Consider the following 11,535-nt stretch of genomic DNA (forward strand, 5'->3'; position numbering starts at 1 on the left):
CATGTGTAAAAGCCATCAATAAAACATTTTTAAAAAGAAAAAAATAAGGCTTTATGAAAAAAATGCTTAATGTATTGCATTATTTGTTTGTTGTACTATATTGCATTTTTTTTTGGTTCTTCACAACTGTCTCTGACTAATCTTTTCAGCTTTTTTATACAGTGTTCCAAAAGCCTTAGTGGAGGTTGCAATGTAGCTCAATCGATAGAAGGCCAGGCCTGGAGATGGAAGGTAATGGGTTCAAATCTGACCTCAGACACTTCTTGGCTGCGTGACTCTGGCAAGTCACTGAAACCCATTTACCTAGGCCTTATCACTTTTTTGTCTTGGAAGCAACATTTGGTATTGAATCTAACATGGAAGGTAAGGGTTTATAAAAAAAAAAATTCAGTGTAGATTTAATCTACTAAAGCTTCAATGTACATTATCCTTCCTTCACATTAGTGTTCACTCAGTTTAGCCTTTTTATTGTTACTTATTCTTGATATTCCATTTTTTTGTCTCTGTCATGTTTGGAATGAGCTCACTCCTCACCACTGTCTCATAGAATCTGTAGACTTTTTAAAAGTTCAGCTTAAATATGACCTAAGGGAACACCATGCTCTTTCCAGATGTTAGTGAGTACCTCTTCCCATGTATATTTCCTCATCTTTAAAAAAATATATTTTATGTAACAAATATGTATATGCTATCTTTCTTAGCAAAATGTAAGCTCCCCAAGGCAAAGACTCTATCTTTTTTCCATTTTTGAATTCTCAGAAAGGAACACAGCACCTTGAACACTGTAGGGACTTAAAAAAAACAACAGTTGAATTGAAATTGTAATATGTGCATATATGTATGTATGCATATATGCATGCTTATATATGTATATGTATATTGTAAAAGGGAATTCTTAATCCCTTTCTTCTAACTTAACTGGGGACCTGGAAGTCCTTTTACCATAGAGATGTGTAAAGATATACCAGCCCACAGTGAAAGGAAGTAGAAACCAGAGACAGTAAGTGAAGTAAGAAGGTGTTATAAAAGGCCAGTGGGAGGACTGAGAGGGGCTTTTTGACCTTTTTGGGTTGGGAGGTGGTTGGTAGTTAGTAGTTGGTCTTTGGGGGTTGGTAATTAGTTGGTGGTTAGGATATATATATATACTGCCTGGTGAACTGAGCTGAAGGGTGAACAACTGGACTTTCTCTAACAGCAGTTATAGGTAGTTATAGGGTAGATAGTTAGGCAATTTCTTTCTCTATCTCTTTCCTATATTTCCTCCCTTTTACTATATTCTCATTAAAACTAAAATTGTTAAAAGCTGCTCTCTTATTTTGTCAAACTCCTAATTTAACCCTTACAATATGTATATATATATATGTATATGTATATGTATATGTATATGTGTATGTGTATGTGTATGTGTATATGTATGTGTATGTGTATGTATGTGGCATTGGCTGGAAGTGCAATGGTCACTCATGGTTAGATTCCGATATTGATTTTGATGGAAGCCTCTTTTTTTTTTTTTCTGACCTGGCTTAGTTTGCCTCTTCTAAGGAAGACTATTAGCAACCTCCTACTTCATAGGGTTCACCATCTTGGTGCTGGACTAAGGGTAGAAACCTGTTCACCTTAAGCCTTAAATGCTGCCCAGAACTCCTGAACTTAAGTGATCCATTAGCCTCAGCATCCCTAGAAGCATGGACTCCAAGAATGTGCCACTATAATCAGCCTACTATAAACATACATCTATATTGTATAATCTCTGCTTTCAACTGACAGAGAACTCTGATATGAAAGATGCTTGAAAAAGATTTGGTGGGAGTCTTTAAATTCTCAAATATGAAACACAATTAAGAACATCAAATTACCATCTTTTGCAACCTTTATCTCAGGATCATGATTTAATTTTTTTAAATTAGAAATTGAAAATCTCTCAAACTCTAGATGCCATAATATCTCTTTGGGTCTGGGGGTGGCAATTGTCCTTGTGATCAGCCTAAAGATTGTAGGAATGTGTTTTCTATAAGCCCTGTCTCTCTCTCTATCTCTGTCTCTATCTCTGTCTGTCTGTCCATCTCTCTCTCTCTCTCTCTTTCTCTGTCTCTGTCTCTGTCTCTCTCTCCCCTTATTCTGCTGAGAGAGTCTTGGAAGACTAATCTTAAATTTATAGAAGGCTCTTAAGCTAGCCCAAAAATCACTGTCCCTTTTTATTTTCAGTAATAGCTAACCTGGTTAAGGGATATAAAATCCATCACATCTATTTTGGTGGAACATGGCAGTTAAGAGTAGAAAATGGACATACAGAGTATCCTCTGACCTTGACATTATATATAACATAAATATTACCCTTGTAATTTCTGTTGCTATCTCTAGCCTTCTTTTTTTCTTCATTGGAGTTAATTTGTTCATTCTTCTAAACTCTTTTGGGAAATAGAGTTAAAAAATAAAATAGAACAAAATTTGAAAGACCATTTAAAAAAGAGATGGTAGTGTATTTTAAAGAATTTTTATTTAATATTCATTGTAGCTCTTCACCCATCTCTTGATCTTGTGATGAAAGTTTTTTTTTATTTAGCCATGGGAAATAGATGTTTTCTTTCTGGTGCAATTAATTTATCTTCCATTCAACATCTTCCCTTTTCTGCCTGTAGGTTAGTTGTATAGATTTTTCAGTTCTTGTCGACAATATATCTCCTTGAAGCTTGCTTCTACCTGCCTAATAATAGTTTGATGATACCTCATTTCTTAATGAAGCAACACTGAAATAGGACTCCTTTATTCACCTATTTACCAGACTGTTTTTAATAATTTTGTTACTGGAATATAAATAATTTTGTCTCTAGTGGTATTATCTTGCTTAAATATTCAGAGATTTTTTTTGCCTTTCCCCATACAATCAAAGGAAGGCATTTGCCATATAGAACTATAGAATCTCAAATAAAATGAATGTCTCTTACTCTAGAAAGGATTTTAGAGGACATTCAGTCCAACTTATACTTTAAGCATGAAATCCTACTATAGTATCTCCAACAAATGGTTACCTAACCTATGTTGTAAGACCTCTAATGATGGAGAATTCATTATCTTCTAAGGCATGAAAACTATTTTTTGAAAGCTTTTACTGTTAAGAAATCCCTTCTTGTCTAAAGTTAAAAAGTTTCCTCTCTCTAATTTTATCCCAGTGGTCCTATTATCCTCTCCAAAATAAACCACAGTAAGTCACTATGTAAACATCAGTGGAAATTAGTCTACTTCATTTTGGGTTTCTTTTAATGAGAAGATAGATTATGGGCAAATGGAAGGCCAAGAAGTCCTGGCTACAAGTACTGTTTTCAAAATGCTAGATACATAGTCATTGACAAATCATGTTGCTTCTCAGTACCCTTTAGGAACTTTCTAATATAGGTTACTCAAGATATGTCTTGTACATCAATACTATTAGCCTTTATTGAATGTATGGTTCATTAAAATCCCCAGGCATTTTCACACAAACTAACATATCACCTTATCTTGACCGTTTAACTCTGTCTTGTACTTATACAATTGAATTTTTGAATCAAAGTATTGGACTTTACATTTAATCCTATTAAATTTCATTTTGTTTGGTTCTGGCCCATGGTTTTTTCCCGGAGAGATCATTTGAGGTCCAGATTTAAGCTAATTATCCTTTTAAGGTTTGCATCATCTATAGATCTGAGAGATGAGCCATTTATATCTTCATTTAAGTTATTACTAAATATGTTGAACAGAATATGATGTAATGTGTACAGAAAAAAATAACTGGATCTGGAACCAAGAGACCTGGATTTGAGACTTGATTCTGCTTCTTCCTAGACAAGAGACTTTGAGTAAATTGTTTGACATGTCTTGTTTTTGCCTTCCTAATATGCAAAATAAGAATAATGATACTTGAATTATCAGATCTGTAATGTTGTTATGAAAGAAACATTTTGTAAACTCTAAAGTACTATAGAGAGATCTCCCATAGATTTAGGTAAAAAATCATATGTTTTAGATTTAGGGTCCTAGAGGGGCCCACAGAGGCAACTCCTTATTTTATAGATGAGGAAACTGAGATTGCTGAGTTACCAAGAAGGAAATCATCAGAACAGGGAGTTGAACCCAGGTCCTCTAACTCAATAGCTTGTACTATTTCTATCACACCATGCCAAAAGACAGATGTGAGCTGTTGAGTTATTCTTATTGACTTTTCTCCAGCTTGAAAATAAATTCATTCATCAAAACTCTTTAAATCCAGTAAGTCAACTGGTTCTAAATTAACCTGCCTAGATTAGGTTATTATTATTGGGTTACTATTACCTGACTTCATATCTCTTCACCTTTTATATTAGAAGAGACTCTCAAGTGGCTTACTGAAATAATAGCTATATTGTATCCTCAGTATTAATTTGTTCCACTAGTCTAGTGATTCTGTCAAAAAGTATGAGAGCTTGCTCTGGCATCACATGCTGTAACAGACTCGTGCTTTCAATCAATGTAATTGATTGAACTACAAATTACAAGTACAAATATTTGTTAGGTACCTACTATGCGCCAGGCATTGTCTGAGGTGCTGGGAAAAATGCAGTGAATGAAATAATCTCTATTCTCAAGAAACTTCCTTTCTAACAGCAGAGATAACAATTTATAAGTATATATGTGCATATTTTTGTTGTAATTTTTATGCATTTACAATTTATTTATTATTTATTTGTAAGAGACAAAAATGGGAAAATAAAATTCTTTTAGAAACTCTCTGAACAAGTTCCTTTATTATAATAACCACCACTTTGATCTAGAGCTCTCAAGATCAGTTTTGACCATATGTAGAAGCAGAATTGATGCACTATAAACATGATCTTGAGAGCAATGCCATGAATAGGAAAGTATTTTTGTCTCACTGGACTTTAAGCCTGATTCTGAATTGAATCACTTTTTATTTCTTCTTAGAGAAGGTTAACAAAGTGGAGGTTATGAGAAAAGGGGAAAAACACATCATTCAAGAGTTGGAAAAGATCTTAGTAATTATCTAATTCCCTGAATTTATAGATAAGGAAGCTCTAGCATTCTAGCATTGTTGGTCTTAGAATTGGGAAGTATGAATCCTGTCTCAGATTTTGACCAGCTTACATGACTTTCGGCAAGTCACCGAAACTCTTAGCCTCAGCTTCCTCGTAAAATGGGGATGATAATTCACTGGGTTCTTGAGACATTCAAATGTCAAGATATAAAGCATTTCCCAAACTTTAAAGTGCTACATGAATGCTAGCTGTTGTTACTGCTGAAACTGTTGTTCCTGCTTTCGCCACTGCTGCTGATGTTATAACTGTTCTTATTGCTTTTGCTGCTGTTTTTGTAGTGGTTGTTCCTTTTGATGTTGCTGCAGTTGTTTTTGCTGCTGCTGTTGTACTTTTTCTTCTTTGATTTTTTTGCTTTTGCTGTGTTTTTGCTTTTGCTGCTATTGTTTTTGTTGCTTTTGCTGCTATCGTTGTAGTTGTTATTATTATTATAATAATTATTATTATTTTTGCTTTGCTGTTGCTTCCATGGATGTTGCTTTTGCTACTGCTATTGTGTTGACAGTTGCTTTTGCTGTTGCTACTGTTGTTGCTGCTTGCTCTTGTTGCTTTGGCTACTTTGCTGTTTTTACTGTTGCTGCTTTTGCTGTTGCTGCTGTTTTTTTTTTGTTGTGATAATTGTTTTTGCTGTTGCTATTGTTGTGATAGTTGTAGCTTTTTTTCTGTTATTGCTGCTGCTGATTTTCCTCCTGCTGTTGTTGCTTTTGCCATGGATACTTTTGTTGTTTTTGTCGTGGTTGCTATTGTCATTCCTATAGTTGCAGTTGTTGCTCTCCTTGTAGTGGAAGTTGTTGCTGTTGTTTTTGCTGCTGTTGCTACTGTTTATATGAAGAATTTGTCTCACTTTGGGAAACTATGTGTCAAAGAACCAGTATTATAACTTGCCTTTTTTCTCCTCTCCTTCCAGGTGAGCCAGTGTTGTGTTATTGTATATCCCAGCTTCGATATGTGTGTTTTTGTGAAACTCTGTGTGAAGTTTCTACCTCATTGTAGTGTATGCAGGCAGTATGGTACTCTCTTGCAGATGTGTGGAATAAGCTATCGTGTAGTGCATACATATTTGGTTGTTTAATACACACTTTTCTCTTTTTTATATTGTGATGTTTGTATTTGTTGATAATAATTAAGTCCATAATTAAAAAGAAAATAACAGAAATTCTTTGAAAGATGAGTGAGACAGAAAGGAAATAGAAAGTGTCTGCCTTTTCTTCTCATGTTACACCATTTGACTTTTGCTTGTTAAATATTCTGGGAAACATGGCGCCTGCTATGAAGCCATCTGTATTGGTAGAATTAAGACATCATGTTGAGTTAGTCAGTACTGTTATTTTACTGGAAACATGTGCACATCTGGGTCAGCCTATAGTTTGTCATTCTCAAAATTGAATAGAATTCGATAGTTTATATTTTGAACATTTGTTTGCTTAAACTACATGCTATAATTTACATAGAAACCTTGAACTCTATTGCACGAGAAGCTGGGTCATCTTAGGAAAATATTTCTCTGATTCTTGACTTAGAGCTTTAACAAAAGATCCTCAAAAAATCACTGTATTGTTCATTTCTGACCTTGCAAGCACCAATGTGTCAGAGTCAGCTTTATTGCAGAAACCACAGAGAAAGGAGAACAAAGAAAAAAACACAAATGGTTCATTGTGATTTCAAAGTCCATCTGATTCTCAAATAAGAGCTATTAGTTGTCATGTCATCATCTCCCTGAAATGTTTGGCTAAGATCACTCTCTTAAAATACTATTACTCCAAGTTTTCAGGACTTAGCAAGGCTTCCCACTACTTTTCATGCTGGTCACCATGAGCCTTCAACCATCTCCTCTGTTGCACCTGTCTCTTAGTTTACTTTTATTCTATTCCAATTTCTTAGAATAACATCTGCTCTCTCAGACTCTGGGGGTTTTAATAGAACTCCTCTTGGTTTTCTTCATCCAGATTCTTCTCTCTTCTTCCATGTTATCTTTTTCAGAAGAGATTGTCCTATCTGATCTGATAGCCAACATGGTATACATCAAGGGTTGTTAATTTTTTTTTATTTGTTTATAGATCCTCATGACCTAGGTCTGCCAATTACTAGCTTGTGACCTTGGATGGATATTTTATATTACCTGGTACCATTTTTCTCAATGGTAAATAACAGAATTAGACTAAATTAATTTAAGAGCTCCTCAAGTTTTTAACGGATAATCTTTTGCCCTCTAACCTGAACTCTCTATGGAATTGGGTCTCTTAATTAATTGCTTGTCAACACCCAATGGTTACTTCACATCCCAATAACATCTTGATATAAGTAGCTTAAGAGAAAGATTTTAAGAGGATCATGGATGTAGAGTTTAGTTGAATTTTAAAGGCTATCTTGTCTAAATCCTTCATTTTATAGATGAGGGAAAAGAAGGAAGTTTCAGTGATTTTCCCAACCCAAGTTCACACAGGTAATAAGTGTTAGCAGTGATGTATGAACCTGGGCCCTCTCATAATAGATTCAATTCTCTTTCTATTATACCAGTGTTTTCTAATACCCCCTTTCCTAAAACAGCATTTGAACTTCAAACATGGCAGAAAGGAGCCCTCTGAAACCCTCTACCCATTTTCCATGGGTAATGCACTCATGGAAGGTTAGCGTATTTAGGAACTGAAAGAAGATTCCCTTTTTCATCCTTTGCCACTTAATTGATCAGCCTGCTCCTAATTATTTTAAAGTCCTAGGATAGAATAAGAATGTTAACCAAAGAAGAGACCGTGCATTAGTCTCAGTGAGATATGCATTCAAATCCCATTTGGACATTTATTGTTGTGTGGTCCTGGAGAAGACCACTCTAGATGGAGTGGTTCTTAGAACATTGTACCTGGAATCAAAAGGACCTGAATTCAAATCCAGCCTCAGATACTTATTGTTTTTGTGACCCTAGTGAAGTCATTTAACCTCTCTGTGCCTCATTTTCCTCAACTATAAAAATGGGATAATAACAACACTTACCACTCAGGGTTGTTGTGAAGATCAAATGAAATAAAATTTGTAATGCACTTGGGACAGTGTTGGACATATAACTAATCTTGCACTTAATAAATGCCTATTTCTATTCTTCCTTCATTCTCTCATGTTAAGCATCAATTTATTCATCTGCAAGATAGGAATAATAATAGTATCCCACCTTCACATACTTTTCTTGTAAGTATCAAATGATATTACTAAAGAGAGCTGTCAGCAAAGGGATTTAGCTTTGAAAAATAGGTAGGATCAGATAGATAAACACAGAGGAAGAGTAAAAGATATTTTGTTACTGGAGAAAAAAAATATTGCTGTAGAGTTTAGTTCAACTAAGAAGTTTTATCTCAGGAGACTTTCCAGAGAAGATAAGTTAGCATACTAGACTGGAAGATATCTATAACTTTGCTCTCTCTGTGGGACTGACTTTTATCGTTGAAACTGCTAATAATGTGTCCCTCTTGTTATGTTATTGGCATATTATATTAGTGGTCTCCAAAGACTGATCCAGCTTCTCTTAATTAATTAATAATGTGCAGTGCCAGGACATTTAGCTCTGGCAGAGCAGAAATAAATAAGATTGGGACAGCTAGGTGGCTCAGTGGATAGAGAAACAGACCTGGAAATGGGAGGTCTTGGGTTCAAATATGACCTCAGATACTTTCTGGTTGTGTAAATCACTTAGTGCCAATTACCCAGCTCTTATTGGTCTTCTGTCTTGGAATCAATATTTAGTATTGATTCTAAGATAGAAGGTAAGGGTTTTTTTTTTTGAAAGAAAAAGAAGGAAAGATAGAAAGGAGAAGGAAAAAGAAAGAAAAAAGAGAAAGAAAGAAAGTAGTAAGGAGATTAAGGAATCTGTTTGGAAAGCCTATTACCATCTTAAAGACCATCTTCATATACAAAGGTGGGGCTGTTTTAAACACTGACGAATTATTTGTATTGCTGTTATTTCAGAAAGTATGCTTAGAGGTAGACATCAGTATCATAGCCAAGAAATTACCAACTTAAAATGTCATAATTTAACTGGTTTATCTAAGATTTAATCACAGAATATCACAGTTAGAAAGCACCTCAAAGTCTTCTGGTTCAATCTGTCCCTGAAGAGAAAATCTCTACAAACCCAGGAAATAGTTATCCAAGTCAAATTAAGAAGCATCTATGAAGTGCCTACTATGTGCTTGTCATTCTGCCTTTACTTGAAGACTTTCACTAAGTGGAACCAACAACCTCCTTTCTATCATGGTAGGCACATTAATCTGAAGAAACAGTCTTATACAATCATAAAACTTTAAAGACAGATTAAACTTAATAACATTCCCCGACCATTTGCCTAGTTATAGCCAGCCATTCCCTGTGTATTTATTATTCTTTGCTTTTTCCAGACACTTCACTCCTAACCCTGGTCAATTCCCTATGGCACCAGTTGACCTGAAATCTTTATTGGGCTCCAGCTGAACCAACTTCCTGACTTTTCTTGGAATAAAACAAAAACGCCCCTTGGCTTGGGCTATAATTCAAATGCACTGCTTCCTCTGTTAATGAGGACTGTACAGTTTAGTTCTTAATTACTGCAGTCTATGTTTAAGGTATTGTATTTCTAGAAGACACTTGGAAAGTTTGCATGCTTAAATACCAAAACAGAGAAACAGAATTGTAGTAGATATTAAAACTCAACCAGTAGCATTGTATGATTCTGCAGATTGTATTTAATTTCTCTGAGTTTGCCATCCCCTCTTCCCCACCTTCAATCCCCACTTGAACATTCTTCTGGAGTTACAAAGGAGTAGATTCTGTCTCAATATTTACAAGATCAAACATACAATTGGGAAAACATATATTTAAAACTTAAATGCACCTTTTTCAGAAATACTTACACTTTGAAGATTAATCTTCAAGCACATGTTTATGTAAATCTTGAAAAGGAATGTAGGTAACTTTTATTCCATGAAATTCCATTTGTTTGAGACTACCTCCTTCATTGATTCTTTCATTTCTATGAAACAGGTGATAGTACCTGGTTATCAATTATCATAATTATTCATCAACACCATCAAGATCCATTTTATTATCACCTAGCTGTCCTCTGATGATTTTAGAATCTTACTGAGAGTTTAGATGGTTGTTGGGATGAGGGTGGAGGATTAAAGGAGCAGTATATAGAAGGAAAATTTATAGTTAAAATGGACTTTGATTTCATAGATCTGAAAGTAGAAGAGACTTCAGAACTATTTTTCACTTTAAGATGTAGAAACTGAGGCTTAGGGAAGATAAATTATGTTTGTAAGGTCAGATAAGTAGCAAGTATGTGAAGCTGGATTTAAACCCATTTCTTCTAAATCCATACTACAAATACTTTTTTCTACTGTACTATACCACCACTCAGGTCGCACTCTTTTTACTCTCTTTTTTTTCTTTGCTAATTTTCTTCTTTGCTAATTAAAATGAGCTGGAGCATCAGAAAAGGTATGTATGTCCAGATCAGACCAGTTATCCCCATTTAACAAAAATCCCCATTTCTCTGTAACATATTAATAGATGGAGAAAAAATTATGTGCAATAACCACTATTATTACCAAGATAAAATTATCATAATAAATTCTCCTTTTTTCACACTTACTCTCACCTTCTACCCTAATTCATAGAACATCTTTTATTTTCAGAATGGTCAAATTAGCATTTTAAGGGTATTAGGAGATGAAGACATCAGAAAAAAGAAACATGGAAAATAATTGCAACTCACTAAAATTTAAGGTTGACAAAATAATGGGTGTGATATTTTTTAGAAAGGATCACTCCAATTGGCTGGGAGTCAAAATTCTGAGCCATTTTCAATACAAATAACCGAAGAGCCTCCAGGGAGAGGAATTAGCAAAAGGGTGAAAGACCCTCAAATCCTTTTCCTTTTGTGTAGAATCACACATGCAATGCCATGACTACATTTATGCCTTTACACAGACTGTCCCTTGCATCTGGAATGCCCTTTCTCCTTGTGTCCACATCTTAGGATCTGTTCAAACATAGTTCAAATGTTACTGCCTCCATGAGACTTTTCCTGTACTCTGTAGGGCTACAATTTCAACCTGCAAAATTACCATGTATTTACTTTCCATATGTTTTGCATATATGTAAATATGTACATCTTGTTTCTATTGATAAAATATTAAGTCATGCAATAACCACAATTACTGTACTTATGATGAAACATGATAATAATTTACTCTTTTTTCATATTAACTTTTGCTTTCTACCCTAATTCAGGGAACAAATTTAATCCTGAAGTGGTTTTATTTTTTGTCTTTGTATCTTCAGCACCAAGTACTACACATTTTACCTACTTTCCTCGATCCCACCCTCCCTTCCTCCCTCCCTCTCTTTCTTTCTTTCTTTCTTTCTTTCTTTCTTTCTTTCTTTCTTTCTTTCTTTCTTTCTTTCTTTCTTTCTTTCTTTCTTTCTTTCTTTCTTTCTTTCT

This window comes from Gracilinanus agilis, chromosome 1, assembly GCF_016433145.1.
Source record: "Gracilinanus agilis isolate LMUSP501 chromosome 1, AgileGrace, whole genome shotgun sequence".
NCBI lineage: Eukaryota > Metazoa > Chordata > Mammalia > Didelphimorphia > Didelphidae > Gracilinanus > Gracilinanus agilis.